The following is a 17121-nucleotide window of genomic DNA, read 5'->3' as shown; positions in this document are numbered from 1 at the left end:
TTTTTATTTATTTTTTTAAATTTTAGTATGTATGTAGTAGTATTCATCACTATTACCTATTGCCCACAACTGTGTGGCAGATTGTAATATCTATCAATAAATAAATCTATCTAAAAAAAAATAATGTATTACAATACAACATAAAGTTAATTATTTGGCGTGCAATTAAAATTAGTCATTCCCGTAGCAGCAGGCGATCCTGTCAACTTACTCATACCCCTCATCAACATAAAATCAAACATAATTTTTGTCAATCATAAAAGAAATCAAGATACTGTATCATGGCTGCATTTCAAAACAACGGGTGCATCTCATTGACATAGGAGGATGCAAGAATTGTAAGAGAGTTCGATACAATGGAAGTGGAGATCGGAGATAGAGGAGGGAATTCAGAAGGCGTTCGATTGTAGCTGTGATCGATAACATTGTTCTCGGGAGAAATTTACTTTCCCGTCGACATCTTCACAGAAACAATCGAAGAGAGGTATATTGATCTGTCTCTCTTAGACTATTATATTCTTTTGTGAGGAGGGAATGCACTAGCGGTCGCTTCCAGAAAGTGGTTCACTAGATCAGGAATTTCTTTTTAAAAACAATGAAAATGTCAAAAGTTTTGTAAGGTTAAGGAATAGAAAAATAATAATAAAGACAAAATTTTCGAGTTGTTTCTGCTAGAATTTCACTCCAATAAGTAAGTCAGTGTTTCGAAAGGAACACCTGCCTGATCTTTTGGCATTAGTGGAATGAATTTTTAATCGGATGAGGGATGACGAATAATCTTTTATCTGTTATCCGAATAATTACTCCATCTGTAAAAGGATCATCTATTATTCGTCTAAATTTTAAGTTAATCGTTATTTATTAGCTATTATCCATTTATGATATATATTTTGAATTATGTATCATCAATTTTATTAATGATAACATTAATTTAAAATACAGTTGTAAGCTGCAAATTGTAATAAATTTATTAACTATAATAAAATTATTAACTTAACGTAAAAGAAAAAATTGTGTATTATGTTATTTCTTATCAAGAAAAAAACCTTAATACTTCTTACTCATTTATATATTTAGAACGATATTTCGAACTATCCGTCAATTATCTAATTTTCCAGATTCATCCAAATTATAAAAAAATGTTATCGTTTTGTTCTCCTGCTTCCTTATAGTCTACCTTCTTGTCTATCGCTGTGTAAATTTTTTTTTGTTTGAATAATGTTTATTCGTCCGATACTTTTTTATTTAAATAATTTTCAAAGATTATTTTTTATATTCAGATTACGGATGGTACGGTTATTTTTATCTGATATATCAAATAATAGATAATTGCATCCTCTTCCCTTAATCTACAATTTTAAGATAACTTTTGCCCAACTCTTCCATGGATTTTTTTTAGGAACGATCAATTTCTTTGTTGTAGGTAGAAAAATATATATAAAAGCATTCAGACGTTAATATAGATTTTTTTTCTCAGTTTATTTTTTTATTCGAAGGTTCTCCACTTAAAACATCTTAGAGCGAACTGAAAAAGTACTTCTGTAGCATTTATGAAAATGTCAATGGCTAATTTGGTTTATTATTTTCAATAATGAAATTTTGTAATCCATCAAGAAAAAAGTGGTGTGGAGCTAACTTTGACTTAACCCCCAACAGTTTAAATTATTAATTCAAATCAAATTATTAACAATTTTGAGTTGAAATTAATCCTCGCTCGTTTCAGAACAGATATTTTTAAATTATTCACTGTGGCAATACTTTATCTTACTACATATTTCATAAATAGGTAAGTCAAAGTAATAACAAAATTAACACCCTCTCAAATTTTATGGTATAAAGTTTCAAGATACGTATAATACCAAAAGACACCAGATACTTTATTATTTATTAAAAAATAATTAAAATAATAAATCATTGTGTAATAATTTGTACTCGAATTCAACATATCGTTTAAACAAGGAACATCCAACCTTCGGCATGCCGGCGGCCAGTAGGTTTTCAAATGTTTCCGATGCTTAATCTATTTAATAAACTGAAATACAAGTTATCTTTCTGAGATAAAAGGTACATTAGATTCGGTGTATTTGGCATGGACAACACAATCACCAGGCCGATAAAATTTTTAACCAAGTTGAAGTGTCTCAAAGAATGGTCGAGGGTTAGATGGAAGTTTTCCTTATCTGGAGATTTCCGTGAACTCAGAGATTTCATATAATGGTATTCAAGTAATTATGGTTCGAAACGTCAGAGCAGTCTTTCTTCCTCATGAGCATGATAAACAAAATATATTGTTCTACGCTCATGGATTAAACCTGTATTAATTAAGTAGTTGTGGGAGTAAAGTGCTCTTTCTATATTGACGTTCTGGTTTGTATAAAGGGCCTTACACTCAAATGAAACAAACAAGTAACCAGGGAATCACTAATGTTTAGTTGAACCACCCACAGAAGGGAAGTTTATTATCCCAAGCAGTTTGCTGTTTGCAATTCGCTTCACCGATCCGTCTAGTCAACATCGAAATCAATGGATTTGCACATCAAGAGCTGTTTGCTTGCCATCTTCAACGCTTTTTTAGTCTCTTATATATGTCGGAGAGATCAAATGAAATGTATAAAACGCATCCTTGAAATGTTTTTGAAATTTGTACGTGTATTAATTTTTTTTTTATTTAAAAAGTAAATGAAATATATATATTAGGGTCTTGATGTTCGGTCAATAATACAACTTTATTTAGGTGACGTTTCGCAACTTTATTGTTTATATAGTCATGCCCTTCAATGAAAAAAAAACAGAACTTTGTTTTGTGTTGTTGATTGTGTCGTATGTCTTTATTAGGTTAGAGTCTAACTAAATAGAAACAGACAAAATAGAAATAATAATAACAGAAAAAAACGGTTATGTGTTCGGAAAACCAAAGCAAACCTACCTCCATTTCAAAGCATATTCAGTTCTGACACAAACCTGGAGTTAGTCCTATCACAATTTTGAACACACTGTAACAGACAATTGAAAGTATTGTTTTAATTGTAATAGTTATTAATCATAAGTTACATTTGATTAGGGGGGAGGCATAGTCTCATACATATACAATACAACGTTATAAATAAAAATAATTAAGATAAAATAAATAGATTAAAATAATAATTTTTAATAAAAGGTAAAAATAAATTTAATAAAAAAAAAACTATGATATTTATGGATTTAACAAAATAAATAATTGACATCAAATGGAAAAAAGTGAATTTAAGAAAAAGATGGAGGGAAAAAAAATATAATATAATAAAATTAAAAAAAAAATTAGAGGGATTATTAAATTAGTCCAGTCATTAAATTAGTAGATGTCCTGCAGGAGCCGAGGCTTCAGTCTTCGATTTGTGGTTTGGTTTCCCAAGTTATAGGTCACTGCTCCTTTAACTGTCGATAACTGAGAGTGGAACTTTAAAAATATTAGATACGTTTCCGATGGTTCTTGCCAATGAGTCATAGGAGCTGAGAAAAAGGTATTTTGAATAATAACAGAAGTTTATATAATATAGTTTTCTGCCTTTGCTCCGTATGTATTTAATGGTTTTTACATATAACTCGATTTGTTTTGTCTTAAAGAATAAAAAAAAATAAATTGTCGATCGTATAAAATGTGTTTAAATGTATAAAATACTACAATTTTTTTTTAACCTATAATCAAGTCAGATTCGTATTAAGGACCCTTTGAAACCCTTAAATACTAATTTTTATAGAAATTACATATTTTCGGAGTTGGAGTATTTTTTTAAGGATATAAAATAAAACTTTTAAGAAGTTTCTTGATTTGAACGTACATTTTCTCCAGTATAACATCTAATATCTGAAAGGTATCGTTAAGGGTTTGAAGAGTAGGAATTCCTAACAGACAATTGAAAGTAATGTTTTTACAAAGCAATGTTTTAATTGTAATAATTATTAATTATAAATTACGCTATGTACTTGTAGTTTGATAGTAATTAGTTGAACAAAGTATTTGTTCTAAAAATCTGTTTGTTTGTTTCATTTTAGGGCATGACTATCTAAACAATAAAGTTGCGAAACGTCGCCTAAATAAAGTTTTATTATTGACCTTACCCTCAAGACCCACAAAATATATATATACAACTGTCAAGAAAAAATGTTATCAATATATATACATTTTGTATATGTATATATAATGTATGTATAAAGAAAAAGGTACAAAAAACACTATAAGAAGAAAAACAATTTAAAAAATCATATATTGCTATGGTGTATTTCATAGTAAAAATACTATATGATATATATTATAAAATTCTAAAAGAATTGTTTTACTAATTCAAGCGTGTTGTGTTATAAGCAACCGAATGCAGTTGGACAACACAAAGCATTATCAATAATTTTTTCCTCTCTGTACGAAATCAAAAAATACAAATTTTGTTTACAAACAATAAGTTATATTCAAAAAGATTGATTATTTTCTTGAACAACAAAGCGTTGTTGAAGCTAGAATTACTTGCCTTTCGTTGAAAAGATAAGACCATCGTCGGTCTCTACTGCGTTCGTAGAGCCTGTTTAGTTAATTGTTAATCGATAAAAAAAATGTTAAGAAAACAATTTTCCAATGATTCTTTCCACAATTTATGAGATCAGCCTTTAAAAAGCTGGTGATTCCAAAAACCCAACTCATAAAAAATTCCAGTTACCATGTTTCACGACCGAACGCCGTTATTCGCCTGCAATTTTTCTTTTAAACATCGTGTGCTAAGTTAAATGGACAGATAGTTATGATATAGACCCAAAAATACTTTTATATCTACCATTTATATGAATATAACATTTTAATGAATGGCTATGCTTTGTACGAGATGTGAAATGAAAATGCACCTAGCACGAGAAATATATAGTCCCCCATATAGTCCCTGTTTAAAAAAGACAAACAAAAAATCAGTTCTTTACGATATAGAAAATTCGAACATACGCAAGGTTAGCAAAGCTATATCCTATCCTAAATAGCAAATCCAAATTAAAACCAGAAACAGCTATTCTTATTTTTAAAACAATTCTCAGGCCACTGCTGATGTAAGGCTGTCTGGGGATCCTTTACGAAAAGGAAAAAATTAAAATCTTTTCAAAATAAAGTCGTAACAATTGCAGTGGATGCTGCTTGGTTTGTAAGAAACATGCAATTCCATTGGGAATTACAAATAGAGATAATAGAGGATTAAAAAAAAAAGGTTTATGAAGTTCCAGTCCCAGTTACCGACAGTTAAAGGAGCAGAGACCTACAACTTGGGAAACCAAACCACAAATCGAAGACTGAAGCCCAAGCTCCTGCAGGACATCCTGTTATAAATTCTATATTTATCAGTTCTATTATTCTACCTCTAAAATTTTATTTTATTATATTTTTTTTTTCTTCATATTTTTCCTAAATTCACTTTTTCCATTAGATCACTTTTTTACTAACTTTATTTTTACCTTTTACTAAAAATATTTTTTTTAATCTATTTATTTTATCTTAATTTTTTAAAATTTATAATGTTGTATATAGTTAGGGGTGTCTTTTGTATGAGACTATATCTCTTCTTCCATAATTAATTATTAAATAAAAACAAATATACCCCTTCCATTAACCATGTAAGGCCCACCAGGCCGATCTTGTATTAAATAAATAAATAAAATAACGATATAGAAAACATTCGATAAACAGGAATAGCAAGAGAAGGCAATGGACTAAAAGAGTTAAAATAAACCCACCGAGCGGTGCTAAGGAGATACCAGAAATAAATGGAATACTGGATAAGTGTGTGTTTGCAGTTGTATATCTGTCCCATCCTCGATAGATGCACCATCACCTTGGACTAAATCCAACCGAGAGGGTCTGGAATAGAACGAAATTACTGGAGTCTTTCTGGATACCTTACTTATTTTTCTTTGTTCAGGGATAAATAAAAGCTTAATTATTAATATTAATCTCTGATTAATATCACTTGAGGGAGACATTTAAACAAATATTGTTGGGCCAAACATATGTTTAATGATTGGTTCCAAACGATGAATAAATTGATCTGTTAGGGTTGTGAACATCCGATATTAGCCTATTTTTATTCATTCCACATAGGTATAAATAATACTATCAATGTGTACATATGCCGGCTCAGGCGCCTTTATCTTGTAGTCAGTAGTTGCTAACCAGCTGGCCAACCCTCTACTCACTTCAACCCACGGCGGGCGACTCTTCTTCACGAGGACATTTCTCCACACGGGGCCCCATCACCCAGGGTGATATATAGACAATTTTATTCATGCCGCAAAGACAAAAAACAATATTTCTTTGTTTTTTAATTTATAAACGTAATTTGAATTTTGTATTTTTAGAAGTTCATTTTTTTATTTTTTCTAGTTTATATGTTTCAATATTTTGTTTTACAGTTTATTATGGTCAATTATTTCAAATGCAGCAATAACAAAATTTGGCTATTCATTTATTTTATGTTCACTACTCCACGCGGTGGGGCTATTAAAGGTTCCTTTTGAACCATTACCCGCTGTAAGAAATATGATCAGGACCCCTTGAGACCCCCTCTCAGATCTGCAATGCCGAGAGTGAAATTAAACTATTATTTTGTAGGAAAAATAAGTTTTTCGGTGAAATTTATATTATTAAACCTAAACATTTCGGAAAACAAGTTAAAACTACATAAAATTATTTTTTACACATTTAGCTGCTTACAGTGACAATCAGTTTAATCCGCCATTAAATATGTTTTCCGCGTTACATTGCCCTGTTTTGTAAGAACATAGTAACTTAAAAGAAAATACTTTTGTTATATAATAATGGACATTTTTTATATTATTGTTTTCTTGATGGTAATTCATGAATATTGAATTTAATGTTTATTATATACCAATAAATTTCTTTTACCATGAAGTATATGAGAAAAGGATTCTCGAGTTAAATGATTGATATTAAATCAGTTTAAATATAAAAAAAATAATCGCGAAAAATCAAAACTCGTATCGAGTAAAGTAAAAAACCAATAAAAAACCAACATTTTTTTTTTTCAGGAAAACTCAAGATTCATATTAAGTTTTCTTTGAAACCCTTAAATACGAATTTCCATAGAAATCGACAATTAAAAATTTTCCGAGTAGATTTCTGGAAGATATATCAGAAACTCCTCAAATTTTATAAAACTTCAACGTTGCTAAAACTGTTGGAAAGCTGATTCCTGCTCTTCAAATCCTTAACGATACCTTTCAGATGTTAGACGTTATACTGGAGAAAATGTACGTTCAAGTCAAGAAACTTCTTTTTATATCCTTAGTTTTATTTTATATCCTTAAAAAAAATTCTCCAACCCCGAAAATATGTAATTTCTATAAAAATTCGTATTTAAGGGTTTCAAAGGGCCCTTAATACGATTCTGACTTGATTTTAGGTAAAAAAAAATTGTAGTATTTTATACGATCGACCATTCTTTTTTTCTTATTCTTTTAGACAAAACAAATCGAGTAATATGTGATAACCATTAAATACATACGGAGAAAATGCAGAAAACTATATTATAAAAACTTCTGTAATTATTTAAAATACCTTTTTTCTCAGCTCCTATGACTCAGTGGCAATAACCCTCGGGAACGTATCTAATATATTTTGGCCTAGTATCACTAAAAAAAGTATCATCGGAACCAGTGATTCCACCTTCGTAGCCATCCTTTTCTTGGGAAAGTAATTTAATTTAGTTTATGATCCAATCGGTATTATATAATCATAGAAAAGAAAATATGGATGGACGGTCCGAAACGTGGAGGTGAAGAATTTATTGTTAAGAGAAAATTACCTTTAATAAAATCTATATTATAATATTCCTCCTCGTAAATTGTTGGAAACAATTGTTGGTCCGTGACAATTTATTACAACAATTCTTTTAAAATAATGTGGTTCTCAAAATGAAGATTTTTAGAATTCGACTTAAACCCTCTCAGATCTAAACTGTTACTCTTTAATATATGTTTCATTTTACTTCATTTTTTATATTGTACTTATAAAAATAATATTTAATTTAAATAAAATTAAAGTAATATTGGAATAGGATGGGGCATGGCGTGTTGGGTAAGGTTTGGAAGCTAACCATCCCTGGCCATTAATCTCCTCTAAGTGCTCCCTCTTCTGGGATCGATTCCGGGTTCGCTCTTTCTATTAATATCACACGAATGGACCAACCATTCTATGAAGTGGGTAGCTGACCTTGGAGCATGAGGGAACTCCTGCCACATTCGGTTGATATGATTGCGCTTCTTGTGGATTATAGGAAAATTTGGCTGGCGTAATTGCCCCCCCAGGCATGTTGTTGTTATATAATAATATAAAATGAGATTAGTGTAATTTATTCAAAATGATCCTTAAAAGCTATTGATGCAACTATTCGTATTGTATTCGTTGGAAATCGACTTTTAGAAAAATAAGTTGCTAACATTCAACGTGAATATAGGTTGAAAATTTTAAACGGTTTCAACTCAAACATTTAGTTGAGGTAAAACTTTGGAGTTTTCTTTCAAAAGGTAACGAACCCAATTATTTACGTATGTATCTTTTCTTCTGAGTAGACAAAAGGTTTTTGACATCTTACAACTTCCCATCAATAACGAATCCAGTTTATTTCAAAATATAATTAATAAGTGTTAAAAATCAAAATTGTCAATAAAAAATTAACTTATCTACAATAGATATCCTATAATAATTTTTGGATAACTTTTCAAAAGTGGATGTATTTACTTTTTGATAGAAAACCCCTCAATTATTATTTATCGTTTATTCAATTTTTTTAAGAGAAGTTTCATAACCCACTAAAACTTATTTATCAGTATATTGATACCCAATATATTAGGATGTCCATTCATCATAAATTCCTCGAAGATCGGAAATCATGCTTGAATATTACGCACGCTCCAGATATTTGAATTTTTTATAGAATATCATACTTTATAGATAATTTGTCAAGATCATCAGGAACTCAATCTTTTTGCTCATAAGAACCTGCTCAAAAACATTTGACGAAATCAATTTTGTTTTGAATGTATTGATTTAAAGATATTGAAATGTGTTTTAAATTTTACAGTTGACATCCTTGAAATCTTTAAGTTTGTTTCCTTCTGCATTCCTGGACACCTTAGATATTGATAAATCTATTACATATTTTAAGAAATCTAATAAAAGATTAACTATACGATCTCATTTTTAAGTGCTATTTTGATCTAGATATGTAATATGTGATAGACGATGCATATATGTAGATGCAAAGTGGAGTGAAACTAAATTTAAAATGTTCCCAAAAACCCAAGTTTATACTTCGTTCAGGGATTAATTACCTCATGAAACTCATGCTTAAGTCCTAAAATCGTATTAAATCTACCCACTAAGTTTACGCTCTAGGTTTGGTTTAAGTTTCTATTGGGGATAAATTCCTGAATCATGAATATTTGTTGAATTTCCGAAAAAGTTTTAAATTTAGATTTATTCCCTTTATACGCATATCTACGCTTTATATAATATCTTAAAATTAAAGTAACAATAACCCCAGAGAGCATCAACATAAAAACTGCAAAACACCATCCACATTGTTCTGATGAAGGAATTGTCAAGTTTTAATTTCAAGATATTGTCTTCATGTTATAGTATTTAAAGATTTAAATTATTTATGGATAATAATTTATTTAGAATAATATATCTAAAAAATGTAAGAAAAAAAATTAAATTTATCGAACGCCCTATAACAATAAATTTGTTAAACGTATCTTAAATTATATGATACTGGGTACTTTCTTACTTTTATGATTCCCAATAACTGATTTTGATTCACCAAAAGACCATATCTGCCTGTATTTTTTCTTAACTCCTATAATTATTCATTATATTACGCTTAAAATTAGCAATTTATATGTGCTTAGTAATAGATATTATTGGATCCTTATTTTTATCATATTCTGTATCATCGTTTTATTCTCATTATTAAATTAATTCACTAATTGTACATCTGCAGCTTTATTATTCACTTCGAAGTTCTTTGAGTAATTTTTATTTTTATTATTTATTTTATTTTTTAAATAATGATTATTTTTTACTTTATTTTCATTTTAGTAGTTGTTGATTAAATTATTAATTGTATCACTAGAGTATGTAGCTTCAAAATTGTATGGCCTCCACAACGCCCTAATAGTCAAAATTGTAATGATTACACTACAGTTATGTCTATCATTTTCATGTGTTATTTTAGCACCTACCAAGAGATGTTGTCATCTGGTCGGACCATATTCGATGTAATTTTTTTTAATTAATAAAAAACTCCCTCTCCGCGTCGCCTAAATATGTCGAGTACTGGCCATAAGAGCTAAGTGTCCAAGAAGAGAAAAAAAAACAAGTTATTTCACCTCACTGTTTAATTACTTTAATGAAATCTATACAGTTACTAATCAAAATTGATGACAGCCATCCATAGTCGGGGTGGTTAATAAAAAATGGTGGCTATTTCACAAGTTACAAATAATTCATTTTTAAGTTTACACAAGTAAAAAAAAAAAATTGTACATTATTTTCTGTTAGAAGATGGTTCAAGTTTTACCTATACTACATAAAGAGTGCAATAAATGCCATTAAAAAGTAAATATTGAAGTATTTAAAGTGCACGCTCCCTGAACTTTACTTTATTCCAGAAAAACCTAAAATTTTCGCCTTTTTCATTTGGAGTGTAATATTCACAACACATAATTTAAAGTAGAGTTAATTATCTAAAATATGAGCTGTAATAGAGCTGTTTACGTTTCAAAAAGAAATATTTTTTTCAAAATAAAGAAGAATCAATATTTTGTAAATTTATTTTGGTGAATATCATAGAAACTCCTGCTCCTACGAAGATAAATGTTATCGACAACATTGTAGTACATTCAACTAGCTTTAATATGAGTTCTAATTGGCATTTGTACGTCAAATAGTTTCTGAGTTAATAAAATTTTTCCGAATAACTAGAAATCAATCTCTTTTTATTTTGGGGAATATTATGGAAACTGCTACTCATGCTTCTACAACTAATCCGCAATTGAGAGCTAATACACATCTGTACGTTGGATTAGTAGTTTCCATGACTTTGCCAAAATAAATTTTAAAAAATATTGATTTTTCTTTATTTGGAAAACAAATGTTATTTTTAAAAAAAAATGTATCTCGGGGACTAATGAACGTAAATAGATGCAAAAAAAAATGTAAAAAACGTTTTTTACATTTTTTTTTCAGTTTAAAAGGTGTGGAAAACTCTCAAACCCCCTAGTTTCTAATCTTGCATCCTCTTCCATTCCTGACAATCCTCCGAGACACCTGAAAACAAGATGGCCACGTGACCAGCTAATGTAAAATGTCATTAGAGTGCTACCAATGGGTAGTTTCTCTACACGCTTGTAACACTCCAATTTAACTTAGATCAGATTTACTGAATGTATTATAATGCACAGTTGTAAATAACAATAAATAAATATTAAAAAAAAAAACTAGGTGTGGAGGTCCGAATGTAAAAGGAATTTTGTAACATTTTAAGAAAACCGCCATTTTTTATTCCTCCTTACTATAGTTGGTAGGGTCATCAATTTATACTATTAATACACATATAGTTCTTAATACAGTATATAAAAACTGGGGTGAAATAAGTTGAATTTTTTTATCTGGACTATTGGACTAGTAGAGGACCGTCAACCAGGAGCTTGAGCGGACAGTATAAATTGCCCAGTCCATTCCCAATCGGCCCGACCAGCAATTAGCTAACCTAGCTAGCCAAAGCCGAGGAGCCAACACCGTCAATTAGCCGCTCATAGCTGAGCCCAATTGTAGCAATTAGTTGCTATCAGGTCTTGGGGTCGATTGGGATCCTTCCACAGCAGGCACTGGCCTGCCTGAGGCCCATCTTCTCTTGCTTAGATACTGTAGCGTATTCCAGGAATTAAATGAAGTACATCGATGATTCTATATTCCTTGGAATGAGAATAATACCCAGTTATTTTTCACCACTGCACAGTATATGGAAAATTGACAGTTCGATTTAACCAATTAGAAGTAGAGCAGTGTTTGAAAGAAAAGAATTTACTTATTGCTAGTAACATTGTAAAATTAGCCAAAACTGAGAATCGGCATGGACCGTCACTCTGTTGAAGCCTTTCTTATCTAACCTTTAAAACGTTCTCTTTAAAGAGCATTAGAAGGTGGTTAAAATCCGTCTCGGGGAGATCATGACATCAAAAGCAATATAAGGAAATCTGCCCCTTCTCTCTCCGCCCCCGAATTTCTACAATTAGGCCCGGGCTTATCTTAACTTTAAACTAATTACTAATTACGAGTAAATGGCTTTTGAAGAAAAAAAAAATCAATCATATGTACGTGTATATATATATCATATGTATGTATAAATTCATGTATAACAAGAATTTCCACATTGGTGGATCCAAATCCATATATCATAATGACATAAAGGTTTGGAGATGTTCAACAAGGTTTAGTTAAATTCTAGCGTTTAATGCAATAGAAAAGGAAGCAAAAGCCCATTTAATGCAATAGAAAAGGAAATCTATGATTCTATAATTTGGGTTAAAACGAATGATAAGCATCAAAATACACACACTATAAGTGAAGAATTGTTTTAATGTAATCCATATGGAAAACTGGGAGTGAAATCTGAGGGCGTGAGGGAGCATCTGCACAGTATCCTATGTCTCACATGGCCAAACACTATACGGAAATGAAATAAATGACTTATTAGTTACAAAGTTATACTTTTAGGCGATTCTGGATTCGCCCTTTCTCATGGAAGACATTCCATCCTTGCAGAATCTCTAATTATGCCCATCTTAATATACGGGGTCTCAAAATATCAAGATTTATCATTCATTAACATTCACCTTTTTGGTTTACAGTCAATGGTGCAATTATTAATATACGTTTTATTACTTACTATGGTATTTCAAGCAACTAAGTAAATATATATATAGGAAGATGGTCAGGGTTGCGGTCACAAGTAAAACAATAAGTTTCACTTGTGACCGCAACCCTGACCATCTTCCTATATATCAATTTTTACGGTCAACTATTTATACATATATAAACTAAGTAAATAATTTTTCATTATTTAATCTTGATCTGGCTCAAGATTAAAACATCAAACATTGTTAAATATTTAATACTGATGATAATATTTGAATGTATGAAATAATTACAATCATACCAATATCTAAATTACTATAAATTACCCATCAGTCCCAATCAAACTTTTACTCAACAGCTGCCTGCCATTTTTGTATTTTATAGAACTGGTTCTTTTTTTTTTTTTTTTTTCTTGTTGGCCCACTCAAAATTATTGCAATGATGAATTAATAATATTTTAGCGAAATAATAACATTTAATTCTCAGAATTTTTTTTGCTCTTATGTTGTCACCAAGCATAAGTACATATGTAATAATTATAAAATATAAAACTAACTCATCTCAAAAGCTCAATAATTTTGATGAGATTTGGTACCTCTGATAAGGTTATAAAGAAAGAACTTGATAGTAATTTCTCAGTTTTATGAAATTTGTAGGATAAATGGAATCCTTTGTTTACAGCGGAGAACCCTTCAAATTATATTCTGATGAAGCCTCTCTATACATTCTTAAGAAAAAAGTTTGAATTAATTTAATTATACAAACATATTAACATTAGTAAGGTGTATGTTAAATCAAAACCTATAAGCTACTGACTAAAGGCATACATGTTAGTTACAAATAGCTTTAGGTTCCAGTTGTTGGTCATTGTAACTCTACCCTTTGTCATGGTTCTTTAACGCCTCTCCTTCACTCTTATCATCTAGACTGAAATAGTCTTTGTTGTTTGCTGAGTATGGCAGCTTTTTTTAAGATTTGTATTATTTGTAGAGGTACAATAACTAAAAATAAAAAAAAATTTACTTCTAATTAGAAATTAAGATTGAAAGAATATAATCCCAGACCATCTTATATTACCTTAATGCTTGAAAATTATTATTCTATGAAATTTAAGACATATAATTCCTCTTGTATTAGAATATGAAGGAATGCACAAGTTGAATTCAATGGCTTTCTTTACAAAAAAAAAATTGAAAATTTAATTCAGTAACTATTGAACGTTAGATTCCAGCATTTTTATGTTATGTTTTCAATTCATATTTGTTGAGATTGGAATAGGTTTTAATTAATTTGAAAAAAATACTTTGGTATCTTTTGAATCACAATTTACAAGATTATTCCTAAAGTTGTATCCAACTATTCAACACTTTAAAGCTTTCGATAATAAAGTATTGTAGAGAATATTTGGCTCAATAAGAGATGGTTCTATGGAAGAATCAAGAAGGACATTTACTTTTGTGTGGAAGTTTCAGTAAGTTCCAGGACAGACTGACTCTATATTCCAATTCAAAGATTCAAACCTTATGGCTCTGCCACCAACCCTTAGGCTCCCTAGAAGACTTGAGATACTTGCCAAGAGACTTGTTTGGTTTCTTATATTATTACAATCCATTTAACTTTATTTACTCTTACATTTATATTTTTTTATCAATTCTCTTTTTGTATTTGTTTTTTCATATTTGTTGTTCCAAAATGAATATCTTTATTCCAATGTCAGATAGAAAATCTTGATATGCACCACTCTCACAAATAAATAATATTTTTATTTTTTTATAATTTACTTATATACCAGTTAAAAATTTTGAATTTACAAATTTTTATAGAATTATTTTATGCAAGGTAAAAGTTATAACAATTTAAAAGAATATTTAGCATAACCATTGTACTACTTGGATATCCAACACATCTTCTCTGAGTAAAAACAGGATTGAAGTCCAGATAGTTTTTTGATACAAATTTTGAATTTTTGTGTCATTTTTTTTAAGTGCCTTATTCCATAGTGTAGGTTGTTTACTACTTTGTAAAGAACTTGAAAGAATTAGAAAACTAACTGTTCAAAAATCCAACCTTTTTAATTCTGTTTGTCTGGAGACTATGTTTGTGAACTTTGCTCCCTTTACACAACATATATGTAGTTCAACATTCTACAACTTCTATTTGCTTATTTTCATTCAGTCCTTTGTATTGATTTGTATAATTGTCTAAAAGACAGAAATTACAAGTTTAACTAACTTATGACTTTTTCTGTCCTAGGTAATGACTTCTCCAACCACTTCACCTCAGAAGCCAGCTGGAACTGAAAGCCCAGCGAGGCCAGTGAAATGGCAGTGGCAGGAGTCCACTGTTCCTACTGGAGTTGCCGGCTGGACCAGGGTCTGGCGCCTCGCTCGGCTTCTCCTCCAGGCTAACTGCTGAACGGTGGCTCTTCTCTTTCTATCTTTCGGAACTAGTCAAAGGCTGCTATAGCTGCAGCCTTAGATTAGACCTCCTGTATCTCCTATCCTCTCTTCTTCTTGTCATCTCATTCTATCCCCTTTTCATGTTCCACATTAAGTATTTGGTAGAGGCCAAATCAAAAAAACTGTATATATCTTAATTTTAAGTTTATTTGTTGTTCACTTAATAAATATAATATTTAATATGAATGATTATAGACATGTAAAATTATGAAGAAATCCTATACTTGTTATGTTTTAATATTCATTTATTTATTACACTTATGGATATAAGACATTAATACCAACATTTTGAAATATTTAATCGATATTAATAAATATATACGTTCAAGGTAATTTTTGTTTAACGATCAAATTTTTATAAAAGAAGCATTTTTTAAATTTCATTTATATTAACAATTAATACAGATTAGATATCAGTTAATATTAAGTATTTATCAACAAAATATTAATTAATAGACTTATTAAGGTCATACAACAGGGTCCTTGACCTATATTAATGAATAAATGCCAGTTAGAATATTTTATTGAAATACTATTTTCTATTAACCGTCAATGGATTAAAAAAAATATTACTATTAAATTTATTATTAAAATGACCATAACTGAACAATTTGTGACTGGTTTCCTATTTAATAGAACATTGCGGAATTAATAGAAGTATTATTAATGTTTAAATTTTTTTTAAAAAATGTTGGTATTTAAAACTATGTGAAGCAAAAATGTATTATTATTTATTTTTAAAATACTTTATTATTTTTATTTAATTTGGACTTACCAATTGATTTATGATAACTTTCTTTTCTCACACATAATACATCTACGGTTATGACAACTTTGATCAGTAGATATCTTTCTCGAGATAAAAAAGCAAATTTCCTCTCCAGTTTAGTGTCTAATGTAGGATTTTTGTGTCTGCATTATAATAAAATGGATTCTATGTATTAGATAGACATAGTGTATAGAAATAAATAGATACTTGGAACGGGTGAATGGAAATGATTAATTTAAAATACGTTCTTCCACAAATTAATTATAATTTTTTAACTCATGATTTTTTTTATATACGTATTTTTTAATTTGTTATCTAACAAAAATAAAATCCAAATAATCCCTCCTTTAGGCGCTCACTTATATGATAAAAAATATAACTGTTCAATTATGACAGCAATACTTAATCCAGAGATTTAAAAGCAACTCGCCCATCCATATGTGCACTAAATATACATATATATATTATATATTCATAAATTGTTATGTAAAGGAAGTTATATATTCCATTGTAATGGTTAAGTTTGTGATAGAGAGTAGTCAATTGTATGTTAATATTTAGAATTAAGAATTAATGCAGTCTAGATTGTTGAAAAAAAAATGCAATTTTAAACCAAATATATGTTACCATACTCACAGAGTGGTTTTCATTCAGGGTTATTATTGATTTTCATAATATAAAATAAAATATGATAAAAGAGATTCTTAACATTCATTTTGTAATGATTAAATATTATAATAAATTTATGAAAGATCATTAAATTAAAAATTTTACTGTTCTATTATTAGTTAGTAAAATTTTTAATTTAATGATCTTTCATAATTTTATTAATTCACTTGATTAAATATTATAATAAATTTATGAAAGATCATTAAATTAAAAATTTTACTGTTCTATTATTAGTTAGTAAAATTTTTAATTTAATGATCTTTCATAATTTTATTAAT

At 29.3% G+C, this 17121-nt stretch overlaps 1 long non-coding RNA gene across 2 annotated transcripts in view; it reads left to right on the top strand.

The window, feature by feature from the left end:
• The window catches only part of LOC106686977 (uncharacterized), a 111799-nt gene extending 94926 nt beyond the window's left edge, over positions 1-16873 (top strand). For both annotated transcript variants that reach the window (XR_010842750.1, XR_001344100.2), the window contains one exon: positions 15200-16873. This is a non-coding gene — a long non-coding RNA (uncharacterized lncRNA). The remainder of the gene's footprint in view (positions 1-15199) is intronic.
• The last annotated feature ends 248 nt before the right edge of the window (positions 16874-17121 follow it).

The sequence above is a fragment of the Halyomorpha halys genome, unplaced genomic scaffold, assembly GCF_000696795.3.
Source record: "Halyomorpha halys isolate HHAL.00 unplaced genomic scaffold, Hhal_1.1 Scaffold901.1, whole genome shotgun sequence".
Classification (NCBI taxonomy): Eukaryota; Metazoa; Arthropoda; class Insecta; order Hemiptera; family Pentatomidae; genus Halyomorpha; species Halyomorpha halys.
This window is presented reverse-complemented; position numbering and strand designations above follow the sequence as displayed.